This window comes from Cannabis sativa, chromosome 2 (genome assembly GCF_029168945.1).
Source record: "Cannabis sativa cultivar Pink pepper isolate KNU-18-1 chromosome 2, ASM2916894v1, whole genome shotgun sequence".
Classification (NCBI taxonomy): domain Eukaryota; kingdom Viridiplantae; phylum Streptophyta; class Magnoliopsida; order Rosales; family Cannabaceae; genus Cannabis; species Cannabis sativa.
The window spans coordinates 58,043,044-58,069,920 of record NC_083602.1 but is presented as its reverse complement, the minus strand read 5'-3'; positions in this window follow the sequence as shown (position 1 = coordinate 58,069,920).

Sequence of the window (26,877 nt, the reverse complement as noted above, 5' to 3'; positions counted from 1 at the left end):
TCTCCTACTTAAAGCCATAGCTGCTTAGAGCATTGTCTCCAAAGCATTTATTTTTGAGTAAGAACTTCAAACAATTGAGCTTGGGTATCCTTATTTTTCTTATTGACTCATCATCTCTTCTGCTCTTTAAGCACTTTAATATCTTATTACACTTTTTCAGACGCTCCTTAAAATTTTTATTATATCTTTTCCCCATTCTGCTAGAGCCGTGCTACAACACTTAATCTTTAGTTGCAAGGAATGACTCTCATAAGCTGCTCAATTATCTTTGACAATTTGACGACACATTGGCTCTCAGGCCCAAGCATTTTCAAACTAAAATCTTTGAGGTGCGAACTCAGGTGTAGCCAAAACAAGACAAAACTAGATGGGACTATGACTAGAGACCGAAACCTCCACGACCTCCAATCTAGCTGATGGAAAAAGTGCATTCCAAGAATGAGATATCAAAGCTCTATCAAGCCTCACCTCGACCCAAATATTTGTACCCTTTCCTCTTTCCCATGTATAGGGATGACCAACCAAATCCATGTCAATGAGGTTACATTCTGACACCACCTCTTAAAGGTCAGCCAACAACCTACTCGGGTACGACCTCCCTTTCATTTTATCACTTTGGTGAAGAACATTAATCAAATCCCCTATTAGACACCAAGGAAGCACTGATTGTTGAGCTAAATCTGTTATCAACCTCCACGAATTATCCCTTAGACTTTTATGAGGCTCCCCATAAAATCCAGTCACACGAATCAAAGGCTAACCTTGAATTTTAAGCTCAATATCACTATGATTTTGGCTAAAACTCAAAAGTTTCTCGTCATTGTTCTTTTGCCATAACATAACTGTCTTCAACAATAAAACTTTCTTCAAAGCCCAACATGGTTTGAAGATGTTCTACTTTTACATTTTTACAAATAGCCTCACACAAAAAAATAAGATCGGGTCTGTTTTGGAAAATAATTTCCTTAAGGAATTGAACTACCCATGGGTTCCTAAGCCCCATGTAATTGTAACTTAAAAGACTCATGACTCTTGGCGGGACCCAAAATGATTACCCGCCAAAAATGCATTTTTCGAAATAATGCCACTTAGAGAAATACCCACTTCTTTCCCACCATCAATGTCCTCTTGAACCCCACTAGAAGCTAAGGCCTGGCCCACATCATCCCTTTGTTCATTTTCCTTCCAGGCCCACTCCTATTATAATTCTCATCCACCACTTCCATATAAACATGGCCCATTTCTTTATTAATAACATTGTGGCCCATTTCAATCTGACTTAAAAACCCATCAGTACCTTCCCCTTGGGTCCTTCTCCTCTTAGGATCTATTATGATCAAATTCATTTTGACTATCTACATATTTGTCTCCCCCATTCACATTAATAGTATTCCCATTATTTACTCCCAAAACATCTTTATTCCCAACTATTTTTCTAACACTAGAACTTTCTAAAATAATTCTTCCATAATTTTCTTCATTGACGTTAGCTGTACCCGCACATTTTGGATCATGATATGATTCTGATAATCCTCCATTGTCAGCTGAATATCTACCAGAGAAGTCCCCAATCGGTTGTCCCATGTTATCACGAAGTTAGCGAGCTCTAATTTGCCAATTTGGTCTACAATCTAGTGCCTTCATAAACATCCCATAAGGCTTTTCGATTGTCTCCAACGGTGCTTCAAACAATCTGTGATAGAATTTTTCAGAGTGGCTAGTAATGCCACATATAAAGCAAAAGTTGGTATCCTTTCATACTTAAAGTTTGCCCAGAACCATTCATCCTTGTTCTTATAAATTCTCATTCTTCTTTTAAGAGGCTTGTCAATATTAATCAACACTCGGACCTGATATTAAAACCTCTAAATTCCATTGAAATTTTTGGGACAAGAGGACACATACTTGCTAATATAAACACCTGTTATTTTCAGTACTCTATTTGATCGAAATTCAACCTGTAAATCGTACACCTGAACTCAAATCTCCATCGTGTTTAATGAAAGGTGTATTCTATTAAATGTCCACATAGTCCCCTCCAACACCCTGTTAATGTCGACCTCGTGTAAAAGTTGGAATAGATACCTGTTGGTTTCTAACTCCTTAGCATACATACCCTTGCCTGGCCTCAAAAGTGTCACATTCTTTACGAATCATAATCAGCAGGCCAATTTGTCAATAATCTACCCACCAAACACCAGCGTGACTCAAACTCGTCTCCCAACTCTTCCGATTGATCAAACCATACTCCAATTTCTTCTTCATCCTCCACCTACAACTCTGTCCACCTTCTTCCCATATCCTCAATCTCACAACTACTGGAAGCCATAAGAAGCCAACCTCTAACTAGGCAAACAGTCACATAGCAAAGCTTTTAAACAATCTAAATAACAAACATGTCAGATGACAAGACCTTTCATAGTTTTCCTAATTTCATAGGCAAAACTCTCACTTTTTATTTTTGTTTCATGTACATGTTGGAATTTATTTTACCAGGATCTTAGATCTACTACAAGTATGTTGTTCAACACCCTAAATATGAACTTTCTAAAACGATAAATAAACACTTATAAAGTTAAGAAAACCTTACATTGATGCAGCGGAATTAATGTCTCCTTCCACTCAGATCTCTAACCCTTGTATCCTTTCTGTCTCAGAGTATTATCAAAATCTGACCCTGAATGTCCATCTCTTTGTGTGTGATCCTTCACAGTCTTCCAATCTATGATTGAGTTACCACTTGCTGTGTGTGGGCACTTACTCTATCACTAAGGTTCGAAATTTATGAAGAAGAAAAGAGAGAGAGCGAGGTTCGGCCAAAGAATAGAAAAGGGAAGGCTGAGTTTTCTGAAGAGAGAATTTTCTGACAGAAAACTAATGAAAGTTTGTTGAAAACTTATTATTTGACTGAGCCATCACTTTCTATTTATAGGCAACTACTAGGTTTAGGTTAGAAATTATTTGGCATTAAAATAATGAAAATATCAATTTGAAAAACCACTATAAATTGCCGGCCATGGTGTGTATAATGGGCCCCACATGGTTTTGCAGTTTTCACAAATTTTATTTCTATTTTCTCAAAAACGCCAATTTTCCAATTCTAACCATTTAAATGCCAAAACTAATTATTTAATAACTAAAATAGATTATTAAATAATATTGTCATTTAATTTAATTATTAATTAGACATATAAAGTCTATTAATAAATAAATAAACCTAGAATCTCTTTTCTTTACAATTTCGCCCCTGCTTAGTGAAAATTCACAAATTAGACATAGTCTAACTTTAGAATTATAATTGATTAATCACGAATCAATTATTGAGTCTTACAAGCAGTATGTTCTCAACTAGAATGGGGACCATGGATCTATATGCTGAGCTTCCAATAAGTGAACCGAATTTACTAAGTAAATTCCTACTTATTAATTCTTAGTTGAATCCACTCTTAGAACTTAGAATTGCACTCTCAGACTTATATAAAGCATATTATATGTTCCACGATATAGATATGCTATCTCATTTAACCATTGTTATAATCTTATTGTGATCAAAGATCCTCTATATAGATGATTTACATCGAGATGGGATAATTTTACCGTTCCCACCCCTCAATGTATTTTGCCCCTTAAAACACTTAGCTACCTGTAAATGATGTTTAGTGATCTAAGAATTAGTCACTTAAACAAGAGCTCATCCATTTACTTCTATTTGCTAAGCTCGAAGGGAATCATCACTTGACTTCTATACACCAGTAGAAGCTATAGATTCCATATTTATGTTCAGCACTCCCACTCAATCAAACTATCATGTTCCCAAAATATACGTATCACCCTGACCCAAAAGTAGACTTAACTAATAAATCAAAGAACATGAATAGTACTCCTGAGTTGAGCCGAAGCATATCAAGATTTAGATTCTTTTAATCTTAAGATCAACTACTGATATTGACTTGGAAAGATATAACGGTAAGTTTGTAATATCTTCACTAAGTTGCAATATCAGTCTAGTCCAATGTATACTCCATACATTTGAAACTAGTATACTTTACTAATGTCCTAGAAAGAACATAACACTTACTCCAAGTGTAAGTACACATCATCGCTGATTATCACATTAGTGTAAATCCAAAACACTGATGAAACAGGGACTTAGTCTTTTGATTCATATGATCACAACCACATTCCACTGTGTTGACGATACTGTAATTGTGAATAAACATATGGTCTGGATTTAACTGATTTTGTGTGTAAATGTAATAAACATATTAAACCATTAGCATGTAAAATTCATGCAAACATAAATCACTTCAAATTTCTTATATTGATAACTATTCAGATTGTAAAGATTTTTATTTAGGGCATAAAATCCAACAAACTCCCACTTGCACTAACATAAAACAAAGTGTGCAAATAAGTCAATCTGATGTCTTGATCTTCAGATCAAGCGTAGTACATTTGAATCCACCCAAACTTCTGGAAACTAGTTCATAAATACATTTATGAAACACTCTTTACTATATGCTTTACTCATCAAGGGATACTGAAATCCTTACTGTTTTAAAGTACATCTGAATAAACAGAAGACATATCTCTCATATTTTAAAATATGAAATTGAGATAATACAGTGTAGACTTTTCTTCAGTAATATAACTTTCTGGTAATTTCGAATTTACAAATTTATAAGTCTTCTCTGGTAGAGCTTGAATTATTATAGAATAACTCCTCCGCCCCCAAAGTAACCACCATCTCATAATTTCGAATGAGTTGGTGTAGATACAAGGATAACTGATATACAGTTCCTTAATATCTAACATATAGATCACTTTCATAAACCTTTCTTGAATATCTTCTAATGTTCCATATTTGATTACATCTCAGATAGCTCCCACTCAATAGCAGATGTCTGGTTAAATAATGTATTTAACCTCTTTATTGTTTGGAGAGTTATCTAGTTGTGACTTTTGTATTAGTCTGAAACTTTAAGTTAAGACTAAGTCATCAACATAGCATACTAGTATTTGAAGTGAAAAATACATGCCAGAGATTAAGTAATCAAAATTAAGATACCATAAAATTTTATGAGGATTAAGAATTCATAGTTCAAGTCATTCGAATAGACTGAACTAGAGTTCTTTATCTTATTCTCATAATTCTGCTAAGTTATATCTTTCCATGTGAATGGTTAGATTTGCTTTTCAGTAGTGTTCTTAAGTTCCTATCACAAGTGTTAACATAATGAAGATGGGTAAAGAATTTTAAAATTCTCCCACTCAATTAAGGTAGTGTGAAACATTATCAAAGAACTTTTATAGGCATCAATTTTTACTACAACAGTAAAACGAATTGGAACATACAATCAAGATCAAGGATTTATATATTGATAATAGCTAAGTCATTATATTACTTCCATGTTTAAAGAAAATATGTGTTACATAGGGTATTGTGGATAAACTCCACCCTTAAGTATATAGAGATTATGATCCACCCCTAAAGGTTGTAAAGATCATGATTCTCTAAGTGTTATAGAGTTTATGTGGAGTTGAATACTATCCAGAGTTCATTAGATATAAAAGATCGTTGAACTGCATAGTTTTCTTAACTTTTCTCCACCCCTATCAGATCAAAAGATCCTTTTATTAAATAAATTCTTAATAATTGTATTAGAATTAACAATTATTAATAAACATAGAAATAATTTCTAGTGTTTATTTAATATAACTCTATGAAGAGTTGTAAATATTATAGAATTTGCATCAATAATAAAAACACTTACACATACAAACATATAAATATAATGTGGTAATTGTTGTTTAAGATAAAGTAAATGAAGCTCAATCTCATAAATTGCAATTGGTTTGAAATCGAAAATAATATAAACTTTATTAATAAAAAAAATGTATTACAACAATATGAGAAAAACAGGGATAAATATCTCTAACTAAAATTCGAAATCCAAATTGTCTTTGAACTAAAACAATTAATTCAAAAAATAGATAAAAGAGCTTCATCTTCATCTTGGACGATTTCACCCTTGGTCCAGCTTTCCGATCCAACTCATCTGAGTTCAAGTAGCTTGGCCTATAAGAAGAAGAAACAAATAAACAAAGTTAGTCCAGAATCATAAATCCAATTGGATAATAATTCACTAAAACTCTTAAAGTTTATAGAAAGAAATACCTTGTTTCTTTGCAAGAAGTTTAGGACACTGGGGTTTCCAATGACCTTTCTCATTGCAGTAGAAACACTTTCCTTTGAGTGTAGCATCACCAGAAGCAGCAGCCTTTTTGTTTTTCATGGCTTTTGCACGCTTCTTGGTGTTTTTCCACTTCTTCTTTGATTTGGGTTTAGAAGCAGAGGAAACATTTGCTTTCGGTTTGACCGTCCCATTACCATTACCAGAATTTTGAGGCTTACTCCCTGTCTTCTTGGGTCCTCCAATCAAATTTTCATAAGTTTGAAGATCATTGACTAACTCATGAAAGTCTATGTCCTTCTTATTCATGACATAATTTGATGTATAGGGCAGAAATGCTAGAGTCAGACTATTCAAGATAAGGCTCACTTGAGTAGTATGATCCATTTCAGCACCATGATCCTGGGCTTCTTGGAAATAACTTGCCATGAGGAGAACATGATCACGCACGTTTTGATGGGGTTCCATCCGTGCATTGATGTACTTCTTAGTCGCGTCAAAGCGAGACTGAGGAGATGCCCTATCGAATAGCTCAGTTAACTTCGTCATTACTTCAGCAGCCTTTTCGGTTTTAGAAAATCGAGTTTTAAGGGTGTCAACCATGCTGGAAAGCATAAAGTATAGAGCTTTGTCATTTGCTTTCTGCCAACGCTCATACTTTTCTTTCACAGCTTTGGATGCATTATCCCCCGGCACTTCAGGAGACGGCTCAGTTAACACAAACAAGGTATTTCTCCTATGAGAGCAATGTTAATGTTCTTGATGCCCCTGATTTTGCCCAATATACGTGGACCAACCAAACAAGGACACGTAGATCAAGCAATGTACAATCCAAAAATATTTGCTAAGTCTTTATGCCGTAAGGTGGCTTCCAGGACGTAGCTCCCGGAGAAGGCATATGGAATCCCATATGCTCTCGGAAGCTTGAAGTAACGTTAAGGCATCTCCGCGACGTGTCAGGTTTCTCCTGAGCAATCAAGTCGCATTTAATGCCGCATGGGAGGAAGCGTGTTGGGACTGCTACACGCAATAAAGTCTGACGGCACAACCTGTTGGAAATTATTTTACCAGGATCTTAGATCTACTCACAAGTATGTTTATTAACACCCTAAATATGAACTTTCTAAAACGATGAAATAAACACATATAAAGTTTAGGAAACCTTACATTGGGTGCAGCGGAATATAATGACTCCTTCCGTTCAGATATCTAGCCCTTGATTCCTTTCTGTAGCAGAGCATTATCAATATCTGAACCTGGATCTCTTTCTCTGAATCTTTGATGCTGAAACTCCTTCTTGCTGAAAGTCTTTCTTCACGATCTTCCTCACTGTGATTGAGGTATCACTTGCTGTGTGTGGGCACTACTCATACACTAAGATTTTCGAAATTGAAGGAAGAAGAAAGAGAGAGTGGGTTCGGCCAAAGATAGGGAGAGAGAAGGCTCAGGTTTTTCTGATTCAGAAAGTGTCAGAAAAAAGTGTAATTTTCCTGAAGCCTTCACTATCTATTTATAGCATTCCACTAGGGTTAGGTTTGAATTATTTGGCATTAAAATAATGAAAATATCAGAGGGAAAAACCCTACAAAAGTGGCCGGCCCTACATAGTGGATTTGGGCCTCACTTTTTGCAATTTTGCAGTTTTATCTTTTCTGCGTCTGATTTTCTCAAAAACGCCAATTTTCTAATTCAACCATTTAAATGCCAATTCTAACTATTTAATAACTATAAATAATTATTAAATAATATTGTCATTTATCATATTTATTAATTGAACCATACAAAATATCATAATTAACAAATATGCCCCTAAAACTCTTTCTTTACAATTTCGCCCTTACTTAGTGAAAAAATCACAAATAGACATAGTCTAATTTGAGAATTATAATTGATTAATCAAAACCAATTACATGAGTCTTACAAGCAATATTATCTCAACTAGTGCGGGGACCATGGGTCTATATAACCGAGCTTCCAATAAGTAGATCAAGAATTTAGCACTAAAATTCACTAACTTATTAATTCTTCGTTGAATCCACGCATAGAACTTAGAATTGCACTCTCAGTATATAGAATGCTCTATATGTTCCACCATATAGACACATCATTAGTTATCCATTGTTATAATCCTAATGTGATCAATGATCCTCTATATGAATGATCTACACTGTAAAGGGATTAAATTACCGTTACACCCTACAATGTATTTATTCCTTAAAACACTTGACCCCGTATAAATGATATTTCAGCTTATGTGAAATGAGTACTCCACCATTTATGTTCGTTTGGTCAAGCTCGAAGGAGATCATCCTTTGCTTACTATTCGCCAGATAGAAGCTATAGATTCCATGTTTATGATAGCGCTCCCACTCGATTGCACTACCGTGTTCCCAAAATGTACGTATCACCCTGACTTAAAAGTAGGCTTAACTAACAAATCAAAGAACACGAATAGCCTTTCAAGATTGAGCCTAATCATAACAGGATTAAGAACATTTGATCTAGGATCAACTAGGCGATATTGACTTGAATAGATATTACGGTAAGTTTAATAAATCTAAGTCAAAGTTCAATATCGGTCCCTTCCGATGCATACTCCATGCATCCAACCTGAGCTATACTTTAACCAATGCTCTGGAAAGAACATAGGACTTCTCCAAATGCAAGTAAACTCTATTGTAGATTATCATATCAGTAAAACCCTATGTCTGATAAATCTAGGAAACTTTATTCACATAGTCATGTTTACTTTCCAATGTGTTGACGGCACAATAAACAGGATCAAGTATGTGAAAAGGGTTTCAGATGAATGTATACATTATGTACATATAATCATGAAATAAATCATGTGAACCATGCAACATTAAATGTTATTTCTGATCTATATTAATAAGTAAATTTGATTATATTGAAATGAGTTTTATTTAGGGCATAAAACCCAACACAACCTCCAACCAGCAGCTATAAAGTAATGATCGTTTAAGTCTAGCGACGGCTACACTGTGAAGAGTCACATCAGTCAAAAGACAATAAGAACATTCCACATAAAAGCCCTACAGCACCTAGAGATTTGACCATGCATTACTCATGGTATATTCATTGGGAATACCCAACTTTATGGATACTTACAGATACATTTGTAAGGATAATTCTGGGGATCACCCCACCAAAAACACTATAAATACCCCCTCAAAGCTCATTAAATGGGATCGGGAATCTTGGGATGCATAAGAGCAAGTAGAGCAAATACTCACCAAGAACATTCTCTGTATTTATAAGGATGAAACACTCACCAAATACATTCTCTGTATTAAATACATCCATAAATAACATAGACTCGTGGACTAAGGCTCATTAATGCCCCAACCACGTAAAAATCCTTCTCTAATTTTCTTACAGCTCTCTAACTTTATAATATTTTATTAGTTGCCGAAAACCTCGGTCAACATTTGGTGCTTTCATTGAAAGCTGAAGAAAGCTACTGTAAACGAACACTTGACTTCACAAACATGGTGGAGACTAGAAGTACTCGTCAGCCTCGCCCACTAGAGGATGCTCAAGACCCAAATGAGGAAGATGTAGCCTCAAGAGCAGCCGAGAGTTCCGAGGAAGAAGAAGGAATTCCAGATGATGACTACGAGGGAAACCTCGATGAGTATGCCTACGACGAAGGTAGTTACTCAGAGTTGGTGCTTCTCAGGCAAAAAGCTATCGATCACGAAGCCGAGATCGAAGCTCAGAAAGCGCAAAACCAAAAAATGCAAGAAGTGATGCTGGCCATGCCAAAAACCATGGAGGCGGCTGGCATTCACGTACATCCCAAGGAAATGACTGCTGGACTTGGCAAGGAACCTGAAACGTCCTCGCCTAGTTCCCAACAGCAGAAGTCTAGGGAGCCTAGTCCTATAAGGTACCCTGCTGAAGGGAACCAAACAAAAAATCCTACCTCTACCCCAGGGTGAAAGAAAAAGGCGCAGGATCCGCGAAAGGTCCGCTCAGATTTCCCTAAAGGGAAAGGTCCGCAGAGGGGCAAGCCCCAAAAAGGGAGCTTTGGCCCTCAGGATCGAGAGGACCGAAAAAGCGTTTCCGTGCACCAAGAGCCCGGGGGTAGAGGAAGAAGAGGACAGAGATGTCCTCCCGTTGATCTAAGAAATCAAATCAATGGGAACCAAGGTGACCTCCGGGATCATCTTGACCAAAAAAGATACGGACCCGCGGTCTCCACGGGTACGTTAAATGAAGGAATTATGGCGGAACTCGCCATACTTCGAAAAGACATTGCCCGAGTCTCCCGAAGGCAGAAAGGGGACGACTCCGACTCAGATAGCGAGGACCGGGAGCCATGTGCTAAGCACATCCTGGAAGCGGAGCTCCCTAAGAACTTCAAGATGCCCGAAATGGCTGCTTACACTGGGAACTCCGATCCAAGCGACCACTTGTCACGGTTCAACCGCGTCATGACGGTCATGAGAGTCAGCAATGACGCCAAATGTCTGTGCTTCCCACTTACTCTAAGTGGGTCCGCGGAGGAATGGTTCAAGAAGTTGGAACCAGGATCCGTGGGCTGTTGGAATAAGCTACAGACCAATTTTCGGAGACAGTTTGTCGCCGCAAGAAAGGTCAACCTGGAGGTCAGTGCCTTGACTAACATCAAGCAACTGCCCACTGAGACCTTGAAAAACTATATAAAGAGGTTCCGAGAGGAAGCCTCGAAAACCAAGAAAGTTGACGACGGACAACAGCTTGCGCTTCTCCAAGCAGGCATCCATACGGGGACTCCTTTCTGGAATGAGCTACAGCAAGAAGGAGCTGCTAGCCTTCAAGACTTCCAGAAGAGAGTCCAAAAATATATCAACCTCGAAGAAGCCCAAATAGTGGCTTATGGAGGATACTATCCCACCGGGATAGCAGGGTACATGCCCGGAGTACCGCCCTCGGGTACTGCCCCGACCGCAACTCCACAGACAAGCGGCATACAATTCTCTGCCCCTCCCGGATATAGTCAGGGCCAGGCCTTGGCGCTAGCGTCATCCCATTTCTACAATCCGTCCGGGATGAATGGCCCAACTCCTTCGCCCTCCGCTCCTACCGCTAGCCTGGCAAGCCCTTCCCAGGGCTCAAGGAGTAAAAGATCCATCAAGGGCAGCACCCGGACGGGGGAAAAGCGCCAGAAAAGAGGGTACACTCCCCAGTATACCCAATACACGGAGCTGTCGGACTCCCAAGAGCGTGTGTACTTTCCTACTAGGCAAAATACACACTATCGGAGACCACAACCACTGTACAAGGATAGCTCCCAGAGAGATCCGAGCAAAAGATGCGAGTACCACAACGACATTGGTCATAGCACCAATGAATGCAAGAATCTCAAGGACGAGATTGAAAACCTAATCCGGTTGGGCCACCTCTATGAGTGAATCAAAAATAGGCTGCCTCACCTCAATCCGAGCCAGGCGACAGTGGGTGTGCCCCAGGGAACACCGGGGAGTACGGCAGGAGCGTTAGCTCCAGCGGCTCCCGCGGGCGACGCCCAGCACATCCCCGGTCTACCGCCCAGACCTAACGGGAGGGTAGCCATGATCTCCAGAGCTCCCCATATTGGAGGAACTACTCGCAAGGAGCTCAAACGATACGCAGGGGCCGTGAAACATAATGAGGTTTGGGAGGTTACTCAACTCCCAGCCCAAAGGCCCCGGCTGATGGACCAACCCATCACGTTCACGGAAGAAGATGCCAAGACGGTGCGCTTCCCTCATCATGAGCCATTGTTCATAGAGACCCCCATCGCTAATAAAGTGGTGGCCAGAGTCTTAATTGACAATGGAAGTTCCGTGAACCTACTCTTCAAGGAGGCCTTCACCGCAATAGGCCTGACGGACCGAGACCTCTCGCCCAGTGGGTCCCAACTCACAGGGTTTAATGGAACGACACTTATCGCGATGGGAAAAGTGAGGCTTCCAGTCACCTTGTGCCCGGACACCCCCCAGAGCACATTTAAATACTGCACTTTCGTGGTAGTGGACTGTCCAACTGCTTACAACGCGAGCCTCGGCCGACCGGCCTTGGTAGATTTTGGCGCGGTCACATCCATTCGGCACCTGTGCCTAAAGTTCCCTACCCAGGAAGCTGGGATCGGGACGGTGAGAGGAACCCAGGGGAAGCAAGGCAATGTTACAATGTTGCAACCCACCTGCCGGTATTAATGGTCCGGGAATCCATTGAGCCAGAAGTGGCTGAAGAAGATGAGTTAGACCCCCGCGTGGGGTCCGAAAGAATTGTGGAACCAATGGAGGATGTCGAGGAATTATCAGTGTGCGACCTCGACTCCACCAAAGTACTCCAGCTGGGAAAGGGCCTAGATCCGGAGGAAAAAGAGAAAATAATAAAAACACTGAAGGGCGCCATCGACATCTTTGCATGGCGCCAAGAAGACATGACTGGCATAAGCCCCCATGTCATCACCCACGTGCTCAACGTCAATCTGGACATGCCGCCAGTCCAGCAAAAACGACGCCCGCTCGACTTGGTGAAAGCCGAGGCTCTGGAGAAAGAGGTGGATAAACTTTTGACCAACGGCATGATCCGCGACGTATACTATTCGGAGTGGCTAGCCCATCCGGTCCTGGTACCCAAGCCGAACGGGACTTGGCGAGTTTGTATAGATTTCACTGATCTAAACAAAGCTTGTCCGAAGGACTGCTTCCCGCTGCCCAGGATCGACCCGATGGTGGACGCCACTTCTGGATTCAAACTACTATCCTTTATGGACGCCTATGCTGGGTATAACCAAATAAAGATGCATACGGCAGACCAGGAGTGCACTAGCTTCAGGACCGATAAGGGGGTATACTGTTACCTAGTCATGCCCTTCGGACTGAAAAACGCCGGAGCGACCTACCAGAGAATGGTCAACCGGATGTTCAAAGGCGTCCTGGGACAAAATATGGAGGTTTATGTAGATGACATGCTCGTCAAGTCCAAAGCATGCAATAGTCACGCGGACGACTTAGAGGAATGTTTCGAAGTAGTCCAGAGATATGGCATGAAGCTCAACCCAAAGAAATGCACCTTTGGGGTCAAGTCGGGAAAATTCCTAGGCTTCATCGTCAGCCAGAGGGGGATCGAGGCAAACCCGGAAAAAATCCAGGCTCTCTTGAGCATGCCATCCCCTAAAAAGCACAAAGATGTGCAGAGCCTGACCGGAAAGGTGGCTGCCCTAAGCCGCTTCATCTCACGGTCTACAGACAAGTGCATCCCCTTCTTCAACATAGTGAAGAAGTGTCAAAAGTTTGAGTGGTCAGACGAGTGCGAGGAGGCGTTCAAAAAACTAAAAGAACACATGGCCAAGCCACCTATCTTGTCAAAACCCGTTCTCGGAGAAGACCTGTTTCTATATTTGGCTGTCTCTGAACACGCGGTCAGCGCTGCCCTAGTCCGGGAGGAAGAGAAAACTTAGCATCCCGTGTACTATGTCAGTAAGCGCATGATAGGAGCCGAAACGAGGTACCCCCTCATTGAAAAGTTGGTCTTTTGCCTCCTGATGGCCTCGACGAAATTGAGGCCATACTTCCAAGCACATCCGATCAAGATACTAACCAATCACCCGCTCCGGCAAGTCCTCCAAAAACCCGAAGCGTCCGGAAGGCTCCTCAAGTGGGCAATGGAGTTAAGTCAATTTGACTTGCACTATATTCCCCGAATCTCCATAAAAGGCCAAGCCTTGGCAGACTTCATTACTGAATGCAACGAAGCCGAGGCAACCACGAATATGCCGGTACCGCCAATCCCCACATGGAGAGTATTTGTGGACGGAGCCTCCAACGAAAATGGGTCCGGAGCCGGAGTGGCGATGATATCACCAACCGGACTGCGACTCCAGGCGGCCCTACGGTTCGACTTCGCAGCTTCAAGCAATGAGGCCGAATATGAAGCCCTGATAGCAGGGCTGAGATTGGCAAAAGCCGTAGGAGCCAAAAGAGTGGAAGTCTACAGTGATTCCTAGCTGGTCGTAAACCAAATATCAGGAGAATACCAAACACGCGGCGAGCGAATGGCCGCATATGTAACAATAGTCCGGGAGCTGCTCCACGAGTTCACAGACTACAAAATAGAAAGGATCCCCCAGGAAAAGAACGCTCACGTGGACTGTCTGGCTAACTTAGCTTCAGAGAGAAATCGAAGAGTTGGGGGTAGTACCAGTGGAACGCTTGGCAGAGCCAAGCATCAAAATAAAAGAGGCCACGATAACGGTTGGGCAAGAACCTAGCTGGATGGTCCCCATCATAAAATACATAACAAAAGGTGAGTTGCCCCAAGAAAGGGCACTGTCTCGGAAGATTTAGTATCAGGCTCATCGTTATGTAATGATGGATCAAATTCTCTACCGAAGAGGACTCAGCATGCCTTATTTAAGGTGTGTATCGGACCCTGAAGCTAGACAAATCATGTTAGAGGTCCACGAAGGGTTCTGTGGAGATCATACGGGAGGACCCAGTCTCTCAAAGAAAATATTGAGACAGGGATACTTCTGGCCAACAATGAAAAAAGATTGTATAGACTACGTCCAAAAGTGTGATTCGTGTCAAAGGTTCGCGAACATACCGAGAGCTCCTCCAAATGAAATCACCCTGATGACTAGTCCCTGGCCCTTCGCGGTATGGGGAATAGATCTTATTGGGTCCCTGCCAACAGGAAAAGGAGGAGTAAAGTATGCAATAGTAGCAGTAGACTACTTCACCAAATGGACAGATGCTGAGCCCATGAAGACCATAACTGCTAAAAAAGCACTGGACTTTGTTATCAAAAACATAGTGTGTCGATATGGCCTGCCTCACAAAATAGTCTCTGACAATGGAAAGCAATTCGATTGCGAGGAATTTACTGACTTCTGCAACCAACACGGAGTAGTGAAAAGCTTCTCCGCGGTGGCCAGACCTCAAACAAACGGTCAAGCGGAAGCAGTCAACAAAATCCTAAAGGTCACCCTGAAGAAAAAGCTGCTGGCCTGCAAAAACAACTGGCCTGAAGAGTTGCCAAGAGTGTTATGGGCCTACCGGACGACTCCCAGAACCACGACCGGTCACTCGCCTTTTTCAATGGCGTACGGCTGTGAAGCGATGGTCCCGGTAGAAACGTTATTCCCGTCCCACAGGAGAACGACTTACGATCCAGTCACGAATCAGGCTTTGCTTCAAGAAGCCCTGGATCAAGTTGAAGAACTCCGGGACGAGTCTCAAATACGGATGGCAGCTTATCAAAAGAAGGTGACCAAGTATTTTAACTCCAAGGTTAAAAACAGAAAGTTTGCTATTGGGGATATGGTCTTAAGAAGAGTCTTCCCAGCCACCCAAGAACCCGGAGTGGGGGTACTTGGGCCAAATTGGGAAGGACCATATGAAATCGAGGACGAAATCGGCTCAGGCACTTACAAGCTAAAAAGGATGGATGGAACCATTGTGCCAAGAGCCTAGAATGCTGATCACCTCAGAAAATATTAGCAATAGCCAAAAATATAACTTAGATTTTGTTTAAAGAGTTTGTACCGTCCAAATGTATACAGCCTCCGCATGTTAAATAAAACTGAGTGCCTTAAAAACAAAGTTTCTATGCCACTCAGGGGGGTACTAGGGTATACCGCACGGACAGACAAAAAACAAACTAAGTAAAATATCCTGACCCAAAGGGCAGGTCAAAAAGAGTATGCACAAAAATAAAAAGCATGAGCATAAACATCCTGATCCAAAGGACAGGTCCAAAAGAGAAATATGTGCATCAAAAAAGATCACGTATAAATATCCTAGCCCTAAAGGGCAGGTCAAAATATATACAAATGGCCCGGGGACAGGCCTTAGAAATTGTCTCCCCTTTAAAACAGCTATGTAAGATATTGTCTTAAATAAAAGAAAAATAGCTGTAAATAAACATATATAAAAAAAAATGAGTGAAATCTTGGTTGTACTGGGTCGAACTCGGAGCGGCCTAATCGATGCGAGGAGGAAGACGAGGTCCGATGCGTGCCTCCACCATGGCATCAAGCTTTTTCTTCTTCTCCCGGAATTTGGCAATCATCTCCTCAGGTTTGGGGTAGAAGGTAAGCTTGATTTTTTGGTCATTTGTAGACCAAGCCATGAAGACGCCATCATCAAAACGCTTGGCGCACCGGCTGCAGGAGACAGGAGAAAGAAGCTCATCTCTTTTCGCCTTCTTTGAGGCTTGTTCCTTGAAGTCCCTGAGCTCCTTCAGCTCCGCGGCCAGGGTGGCCCTAGATTCTAAGTTTGCCTGGTGAGTTTCCTCTAAGGACCTCACCTTGGCAGCCATCTCCTCCAAGGCTTCCCTAGCCTCCCGAAGCTCTCGCCTGGCCTTCGCAGTGGCTTCACCTTCCGTCCTCAACTCCTCCTGGTGCCTGGCCTCCAGCCTATCTCTCCGCAGGGCCTCCTCCCGGATCATTGCCTCCGCTTGCGCTTCCCTCCGCTTGGCCTCTTCCTTATTAGCTTTGGCAGTGGCCTCGTGGCGCTCAGCAACCTCCTGATAAAGCCGCCTCTCAGCAGTAAGATCCTGAAGAATCTTCCTGATTTCATCCATGTCCCCAAAATCAGACAGGATGAAACCGTGGTTGATTATGTTCTTGGAGAGACGGCCGGCTTCAGCAGGAAGCTAAAAAAAATAATACAAGTATAAGTAAGAATTTCCGAAAAAGAAAGCAATAAGGAAAAAAGTGAACTACAAAACACTTACCACAGTGAGGGAGTGGCTAAGATCCTGGACTTGGTAGATGGAGTTCAAGGATGCACAAGCAGCGAACCGCTTAGGTGCACACCGGGTAAGCTGGGACGCAAACTCGCCAGTCATCTCCGCAGCAAAGGGAGCTAAGGTGGGCCCAAGGAAGCGACTGAACCAGTCCGACATGGGGTCCAAATTTAGGTCCCACGGATTTTGGTATTTCGGGTTGTTGAGAGTGTTTTGCATCTCAACTCGCAAGACCCTCCTAAGAGCTTCCACCTCAGCATACCCCCGGGAGTATTCATCCATGGCGTAGTTGTGTTTAGCTATCTGGAGCTCCTGTCTCGCCTCATCTCCAGGAACCGGAGTCAGCACAGTATTGGGAGGGGCATTGTGTTCCTCCATGGGAGAGACCCCGCCATCAAGGCCCAGAGTGAAGTAGGAATATCGGCTTTCACAAGGTGGCTAGTTTGGGCTCCTCCTGGGCAACCATTTTGCCTTTGCGTTTACGAATCAGAGCAATTTCTTGCTCTTCTTCACCTTCTTCAACTTCCTCAGGAAGAGCCCGGTGCCCTCCACCTTCTTCAACTTCCTCAGAAAAGCCCCATTACTTTTCTTGACTTTCTCCCGGGAGCACCTCATCATCCACTAAGTCAATAGTGTCTGGAGGAGCACTGGAAGAAATCTTTAGAGGGGGGGCCATCTGGGAAGAAGTAAAGGGAGGAGGAGCCTCAGGAGTGTGAACCCCGGCAAGTTCGGCCAAAATGGCGTCCATGGAAGCACCTGCTACAACAAAAGAAAGAAAGCAAGTGTTAGAACATCCGTGGGAAACCACCAACACTCAGATATGACAAGCAAGCTAGTCCTACCCTGACTCTCTAATTCGGCCCTAGCAAAGTTCCGAATTTTGATGCTGGCAGCATCATCTCCGAGATAGCTGTCCGAAGGCCGGAACCAGCTGGATGTAATATAAGCTGAAGGGCCTAAGGGGACGGGCTCCGGAGGACCAGAACCCATCCGGGACCGACCTAGGAAATCTCCTAAGTTGGAAAAATAAAACTCCTTCAAATGGTCTCCCCACCGGGTCGAGGGCATCCTAAACCTATAAAGACGCTCATCGAACCCTACAGGCCTAAGACTGGCATACTCGCCAACAGAAGGGACATAATGAACTGCTAAAGGAGACTTACCACCGGAGCCGGAAGTGCTGGCACCAGGAGCCCCAGTGTTCGGCTCCTGAGCCGAAGGCTGTGGCCTGGGAGCCCTTCTCTCCGCTGAGTCCCCAATATGAAGGGGCTTCCCGGCGATCGCCTGGCTTCTTCTCTCGACCGGGCTCCCCACGCGAAGTGGCCTCCCGGAAGCTGCCTGGGCCTTAGAGTATGCCTTCTCCTGAGCCTTCCGGTAGAGATAGTCCTGGTACTTCTTCTCGGCAGTGGCGATGATCTCATCCCGGAAGGTCTTCTCCGCGGCAGGTACCCTCACGTTGGGACAGATAACCCGGGAGAGGTTAGAATCCTCCACGGATTGATGCGGCAGGATGAGTTTTGCCTTCCTGCAGTTCTCCGTAGTAACCAGGCCCCCGACGTCAAGATCAGCTCGGTCGTAAGAGGCAAAGGCCTGGGCTCTCCGAAGAAAGACCTGAGTAGGTGGGGTCCGTTCGTAAGGAGGAATCCTGACCCACTCAGTGAGGAGCTCCGGATGGTCCACCGCCCGGAACCCGGAAGAGAAGAAAAAACGATGGCGATACTCCTTAACATGAGTTTGCCTATTATACGGGACCACCCCCTCATTGGCAGGGTGGGCCCGGAACCCGTAAAAGTCGTCCTTAAGTTTGTCCCCCTTCTTGGGGACAGAAACAAGTTCGTAAAAATACAATATCTCCGCCGGGCTGGGAGAGCCCCATCCCCGGGCGGAGTAAAAAATAAATAAGCCTGAAAGCAGGCGGTATGCTTGGGGAATAAGTTGGTATGGCGCAAGGCCGACAAAAACTAAAAAATTAACAAAATAGTCTTGGAGAGGAAGCATGGCCCCGGCCATCAAATGCGTCTGGCTCCAGGCCTCGAAGCCGCCGTAGTTATGATTGGGTGTCTCCACATCACGAGGTGGCCGGTGGTAGGTCCCGGATGTGGAAGGCTTGATTCCAGCTACCTCCACGATGTTTTCCAGCTGATGGGGGCAGGTTAGAGTGGAGTGAAGCTCGGCCGCCTCCCATCCGGTTGCCCGAGACTTGTACCCTTCTTGGGCAACAGGACCCAGCGAAACCTCCTCGAGGGTAGCCAAGCGCTTACCGCTCTTCTTAGATGACTTTGAGCCAGAAGCAGACATGTTTCGATTCTGTAAAAAGAATTAAAGTTCCAGCAGTTAGGCCCCATACCAAACCCTAAACCAAGAAAAAGGGAATGGGGGTCCCCTAACCGCTGGAAAGAGGCCCCCTCCGGACACCTGTCACACAGGAAACCCTAGAAGGATTCCCTGGACAAGAGTCGGGTGCAATAAATTCGTAGAAGACGGCATTGCGCACTAAAGAAAAAGAAAGGGTAGAAAGTAGAAAGAAAACAATCTATCCTATGCCCTAAGCGACCATTATACAAAGAACGTATGGTCTTCTACAAAAAAATAACAACAAATGCGTGACAAGAGTAATCCTATCACTAGAGCAGTGAACCCAAACCGATTATATGAAGGATCTAAACATTTGCATTCCCAGAAACTTTGAATACAAACCCAGAAAAGAACAAGCAGATAAGAAACAGCATGCCGTGCATATTAACAATAAAGCAAAAGCTGCATGAGGAATAGGCGTTGTCACCTACCAATCGAACGGTGGGGGAAGTGCGCGATTCGAATTCTCAAAAATCAACGAACCAGATTAATTTGCAATTAAGGCGGTGGAAACATTTGAGTATCCGTCTGACACCATTAATGCGCCGTATCAATCAATGGGCGTGAAACGAATCGACCTCTGCAAAAAGTGAATCGCTGCATTAAAAGTCTTCATTAAATACACCCTCACGCGCTCAAAGCTCGTGCCAGGAAACCGAGGAGTCAACCAGAAGCACTTGAGCAAGCCTTATTTTATTTTTTTCAAATAAACAAGGCTTGGGGGGTAAATGTTGCCCCTGATTTTGCCCAATATACGTGGACCAACCAAACAAGGACACGTAGATCAAGCAATGTACAATCCAAAAATATTTGCTAAGTCTTTATGCCGTAAGGTGGCTTCCAGGACGTAGCTCCCGGAGAAGGCATATGGAACCCCATATGCTCCCGGAAGCTTGAAGTAACGTTAAGGCATCTCCGCGACGTGTCAGGTTTCTCCTGAGCAATCAAGTCGCATTTAATGCCGCATGGGAGGAAGCGTGTTGGGACTGCTACACGCAATAAAGTCTGACGGCACAACCTCCAACCAGCAGCTACAAAGTAATGATCGTTTAAGTCTAGCGACGGCTACACTGTGAAGAGTCACATCAGTCAAAAGACAATAAGGACATTCCACATAAAAGCCCTACAGCACCTAGGGATTTGACCATGCATTACTCATGGTATATTCATTGGGAATACCCAACTTTATGGATACTTACAGATACATTTGTAAGGATAATTCTGGGGATCACCCCACCAAAAACACTATAAATACCCCCTCAAAGCTCATTAAATGGGATCGAGAATCTTGGGCTGCATAAGAGCAAGTAGAGCAAATACTCACCAAGAACATTCTCTGTATTTATAAGGGTGAAACACTCACCAAATACATTCTCTGTATTAAATACATCCATAAATAACAAAGACTTGTGGACTAAGGCTCATTAACGCCCCAACCACGTAAAAATCCTTCTCTAATTTTCTTACAGCTCTCTAACTTTATAATATTTTATTAGTTGCCGAAAACCTCGGTCAACAGTTCTCATTCTATTTAGGAAAGTTAGATCCATTTAGCTTATTTTCAGTCAACAGTGATAACATGGAATTCATCATGATTAAGTAGGATACTACAAAATAATAGAAATCAATAAATAGAAATCAATAATGGTTTAACACAAAATCAATTCAGAAATTATAAGCACATAGCATGTAGGAATGATAAGAGAAAATACTAAAAAATACAATTCTAAATAATTTCCAAGGTTTTTCAACAAACTGATATCAGTGTCCCGTTTAGGCAAGAGTCAAAGCTACCATCCATTGAATAGAGTTCTCAGCTCATCTAAAATGTTAAACATTCTAGCAACCTTTTATTCGATCAAGATTGGAATCCAGCGTTGTCCCGTTTAGGCGAGAGTCAAGGCTATTCTATCTTATGAGCTTCTACCATTGTTTCATAATTTGAAAGTCAAATATGGTCACCACCATTAGGGTGATCCATACCATATAAAACACTTACAAACTACTTATCTTTCGAGATTAAACGGTGCGAAATTGCTTATGAACGTTCCTCCATTAGGGTGGATTACTCACTAAAACAAACATGATGTAAAACCAACAATGGAGATCGAATATCTTAATAATAATAAAGCTCATTCTTTAAAATGTATTTTCTTTATTATTGTAATAAATATATTCATTCAATTCGAATGTAGAATTAAAATTCTAAATAAGAATTTAATTTAATATTTATAAAATTATACTTAGATGGTGATTGAAATAAATTGAATTATTTCCATCTTAGTAGTAATTTTGAAATATAAATATTAAGAAAAGTTAATTTAAGTTGTATTAATTTAAATTAATTGCAACTTAAAATAAATTTTCATGAGAATATATTTATTGTATTCGAAAAATAAAGTATAAAACTATACAAATTTTTGAAAATACTAAATAATAAATACTTAGAAAAAATACTTCAAGCAAAAAATATCACCTATCTAGATTTTCCTTTGACTAATTAATTCAATCTCTAATAATATATTTTTAAATCATTTATTTCAAATTAATCAATAAATAAAAAAATCATTGATTTAAGTTGGTCCAAGAATTAATTAAAATAAATAATTAATTTACAACTTAATCTATTTTTCAAGATAAATTCAAAATCATCTTGCATAATTAAAATGCAATTTCGAAATTGAATAATAAATAAAGAAAAAACATATTTTGAAAATTATTTAAATTTAAGTTGAAAAATTAATTTCAACTTAAAAATAATTTTCTATTTAATTAAGTGTCATGAAAAATAAATATATAAGTATCATGATGAAAATCAACTTAGATATTTAATTTCTCAATTTAATTAAATGTATTAAATTCAAGAAATAAATAATTAAGTGTAGAGAAAGCTTAATTATTAATTTCTAGTTTAATACTAGGAAAAATATACTTAAATAAAATTGTACCAAAATTAATTATTTAAATAATTAATTTCACAATGTATAATATTTTCTTATTTAAATATTAGAAATAATAAGTAGTCTAGAAATAACTATCAAGAAAATATTTTATTTGACTAAGTATCTTTTCAACAAAAATTTGAAAAATATCTAATTTAAGTTGTATAGAAAAAATCTAAAACTTAAATATTTTCAAATTTAAATTTAATTAAATATCAAAAATTAAGTTGTAACCACTTAATTTGAAAAAAAAAATATTCCATTTTAAGTTTAAAAACTAACTTAAAAAATATCTTAAGAATCTTTAATAACCAATGTCCAGAATTCCTCAACTTAATTTTAAATTTAAATAAAATATTCAAATTTAAGTTAGATATGAAAAATCAGTTAAAATAACTAATTTATAACTTAAATAGGAATATTTAATTAAATAAGCTCCAGAAAGAATCTAGTTAGTTAAAATTCTTTATTTAATTAAATACAAGAAAAATACAAATAGTTTGTTTAGAAATAATATCTAAAACTAAAAGTTTTTTTCTTAAAATTAACTTTAAAATATTAAAATGAAAAATAAATTTCATATATTTTAAAAGTTAATCATGTTGCTAATTCAATTTTATTAGATCAAACTAATATAGTTAACCTAGCACAGTTATTCAAATCAGGCAAATGGGCCTTCACAATTGGGGTAGTTCATGTGAGGGGGTAATGGGTTCAGTATGTCGTACCCACTTCTATGGCTCCCAACTCTCACACAAGGCCCAAAAGAGAGGAATTTAACCTTAAAATAAATAACTGTTATTAATTGAATAGGTCCAAAAAACTAAATGGACCTAAATAAAATCTATCATGGTGTGACATTTTATTTAGCAACAACCTATATGCATCTATATAATAAAATAAACATATAGGCTCACACAGGCACACATTTGGATGGATCCTATCATGTTGCTAGGTCATATACAGATGAAAGAAGATTGTAAAAATTACCTGTTACAAATTATTTACTTGACCAAGGGAGCCATGAGTTAAAATCAAATCATTGGATCTGTCAAAAAGTTAACCATGGCTATTTGCAATCAAGCAATAATAGGTTTTAAAAACTTACAAACAAGCTAAACCACATACTCCTGCAACAGGGTTAGCTGAATAGTTGGATGTAGGATTTATTTAATTGAAAATAAAATAATTAAATAAATAAATAAAATTAATATTTAATTTTCAAATTTAAAAAAATATTTATTTTCGAAATTAATAATAAAATAATATTTAAAATTAAACCTACTCTTTTGAAAAATTAGGTTTCAACTAACCTAAATATCATTTCAAAATTTGCTAACTACTTTTAAAAATTAAATGTTATTTTATAAATAAAAATTAAATAAAAAATTAAAAAAGATAAATAAATATCTTTTTCAGACTTTATGATTTAATTTAAATAAATAAAATAACAAAATTTAAAAGTTAGCAAAATATGTTACATCTATTTAAAATATCATGATTATAGTTATCTTATTTTAAATTTAAATAAGGTCAAATTATATAAAACAATATTAAAAAAGATAAATAAATATCTTTTTCAGACTTTATGATTTAATTTAAATAAATAAAATAACAAAATTTAAAAATTAGCAAAATATCTTATATCTATTTAAAATATCATGATTATAATTATCTTATTTTAAATTTAAATAAAGTCAAATTATTTAAAAAAATATATTAAAAAATATAAATAAATATCTTTTTCAAACTTTATGATTTAATCTAAATAAATAAAATAACAAAATTTAAAAGTTAGCAAAATATCTTACATCTATTTAAAATATCATGATTATAGTTATCTTATTTTAAATTTAAATAAGGTCAAATTATTTAAAAAAAATATTTAATTTAAAAAATTAATATCTGACCTTAAATTTAAAAATAAGATAAGATATAATCAAATTTAAAAATAAGATAGATAATTAAGCAAAAAAAGATAGATATTTACTATTTTCAAATTCAAATTACACTAATATCATGAATTAAATTAAAAAAAATATATGAAATAATTTAATTATGATAATTAGAATTGAAATAGGAATAGTAAATGTCTAAATATAAAACTACAAAAAAAAATCGGAAGTTAAATCCATGAAAAAGCATGAAAAATTGAAGAAAAACGAAAAAAACGCGAGCTGTACGGACAGTATGCTGTGCATACATGTCCGCGCGCGCATGGGAGTTGCCTGCCGAGAAAACTCGGCGCTGGGGAGGAGATGCAGGGTTTCCGCGCGCGGAAGGGGAGGGTTCAGACAAGCAGCTCGGTCAAGCCGTGTCTGAACGCGTGCTGTCCGAGGTGTCACCCTCGTCCGCGCGCGTATGTAAGTGCATCACCCCTGATTTTTTTTTAATCTTCAAAAAATCATAACTAATTCAAATTAAATCGAAATTGAGTTCTGTAAAAAAGTAACTTGCTTAATTTTTTCCATACTATCCAATAAAAATAATTTCAGAAACAAAATTTCAATTATTTTTCACGAAAATTCACAAACATCAATCAATCATCATATAACACTCAATACAACATGAAACCATCCAAATAGCAAACAATTGTTTTAAAGTCCAAATTTCTTACAATCAAATCAATTACCATGGCTCTGAGGCCAGTTGTTGGAATTTATTTTACCAGGATCTTAGATCTACTCACAAGTATGTTGTTTAACACCCTAAATATGAACTTTCTAAAACGATAAATAAACACATATAAAGTTAAGAAAACCTTACATTGATGCAGAGGAATTAATGTCTCCTTCCACTCAGATCTCTAACCCTTGTATCCTTTCTGTCGCAGAGTATAAAGTCAAGATATTGATAATGCTCTGCTACAGAAAGGAATCAAGGGCTAGATATCTGAACTGAAGGAGTCATTATATTCCGCTGCACCCAATGTAAGGTTTCCTAAACTTTATATGTGTTTATTTCATCGTTTTAGAAAGTTCATATTTAGTGTGTTAATCAACATACTTGTGAGTAGATCTAAGATCCTGGTAAAATAATTTCCAACAACTGGCCTCAGAGCCATGGTAATTGATTTGCTTGCAAGAAATTTGGACTTTAAAACGATTGTTTGATGTTTTGGATGGTATCATGTTGTATTGAGTGTTATTTGATGATTGATTGATGTTTGTGAATTTTCGTGAAAAATAATAGAATATCTGTTTCTGGAATTATTTTTATTGGATAGTATGGAAAAAATTAAGTAAGTTACTTTTTTTAGAACTCAATTTTGATTTAATTTGAATTAATTATGATTTTTTGAAGTTTCGGAAAAATTTCGAGATTGAGCAACAAAGTTGCGCGCGTGGAAATCATGCTGATTTCCCCTGCGCCGAGTTTGCACGCCCAAATCACCCATGCACGCACGCGGACGGGTATGCATAGCATCCCGTCCGTACAGCTTACAATTTTTTCGTTTTTCTTCGTTTTTTCATGCTTTTTCATGGAATTAACTTCCGATTTTTTGTGTAGTTCTGTATTTATACATTTACTATTCCTAATTCAATTCTAATTATCATAATTAATTTATTTAATATTTTTAAATTTAATTCATGATATTAGTGTAATTTGAATTTAAAAATAGTAAATATCTATCTTTTTTGCTTAATTATCTATCTAATTTTTAAATTTGATTATATCTTATCTTATTTTTAAATTTAAGGTCAGATTTAAATTTTTTTTAAAATTAAATCTTTTTTTTTAAATAATTTGACCTTATTTAAATTTAAAATAAGATAACTATAATCATGTAATTTTTAATAGATGTAAGATATTTTGCTAACTTTTAAATTTTGTTATTTTATTTATTTAAATTACATTTAAAATCTGAAAAAGATATTCATTTATCTTTTTTAATTTTTTATTTATAAAATAACATTAAATTTTTAAAAGTAGTTAGCAAATTTTGAAATGATATTCAAGTTGGTTGAAACCTAATTTTTCAAAATTGTAGGTTTAATTTAAAATATTTTTAAAATTTCGAAATTTTTTAAATTTTTTTTTAAATTTTCGTAAATAAATTTTTTAATTAATTAATTTTTCGAAATTATTTATTTAAAATTAAATAAATCCTACATCCAACTATCCAGCTAACCTTGTCGCAGGAGTATGTGTTTTAGCTTGTTTTTAAGTTTTTAAAACCTATTATTGCTTGATTGTAAATAGCCATGGTTAGCTTTTTTGCCAGATCTAATGATCTGATGGCTCCCTTGGTCAAGTCAATAATTTGTAACAGGTATATTTACAATCTTCTTTCATCTGTGTATGACCTAGCAACATGATAGGACCCATCCAAAGTGTGCCTGTGTGAGCCTATGTGTTTAATTTCATTATAGATGCACATAGGTTGTTGTTGCTAAATAAAATGTCATAGTTCTTGATAGATTTTATTTAGGCCCATTTAGTTTTTGGGCCTATTCAATTAATAACAGTTGTTCATTTTAAGGTTAAATTCCTCTCTTTTGGGCCTTGTGTGAGAGTTGGGAGCCATAGTAGTGGTTACGACATACTAAACCCAGCACCCCCTCACATGAACCACCCCAATTGTGAAGGCCCATTTGCCTGATTTGAATAACTGTACTAGGTTAATTAAACTAGTTTAA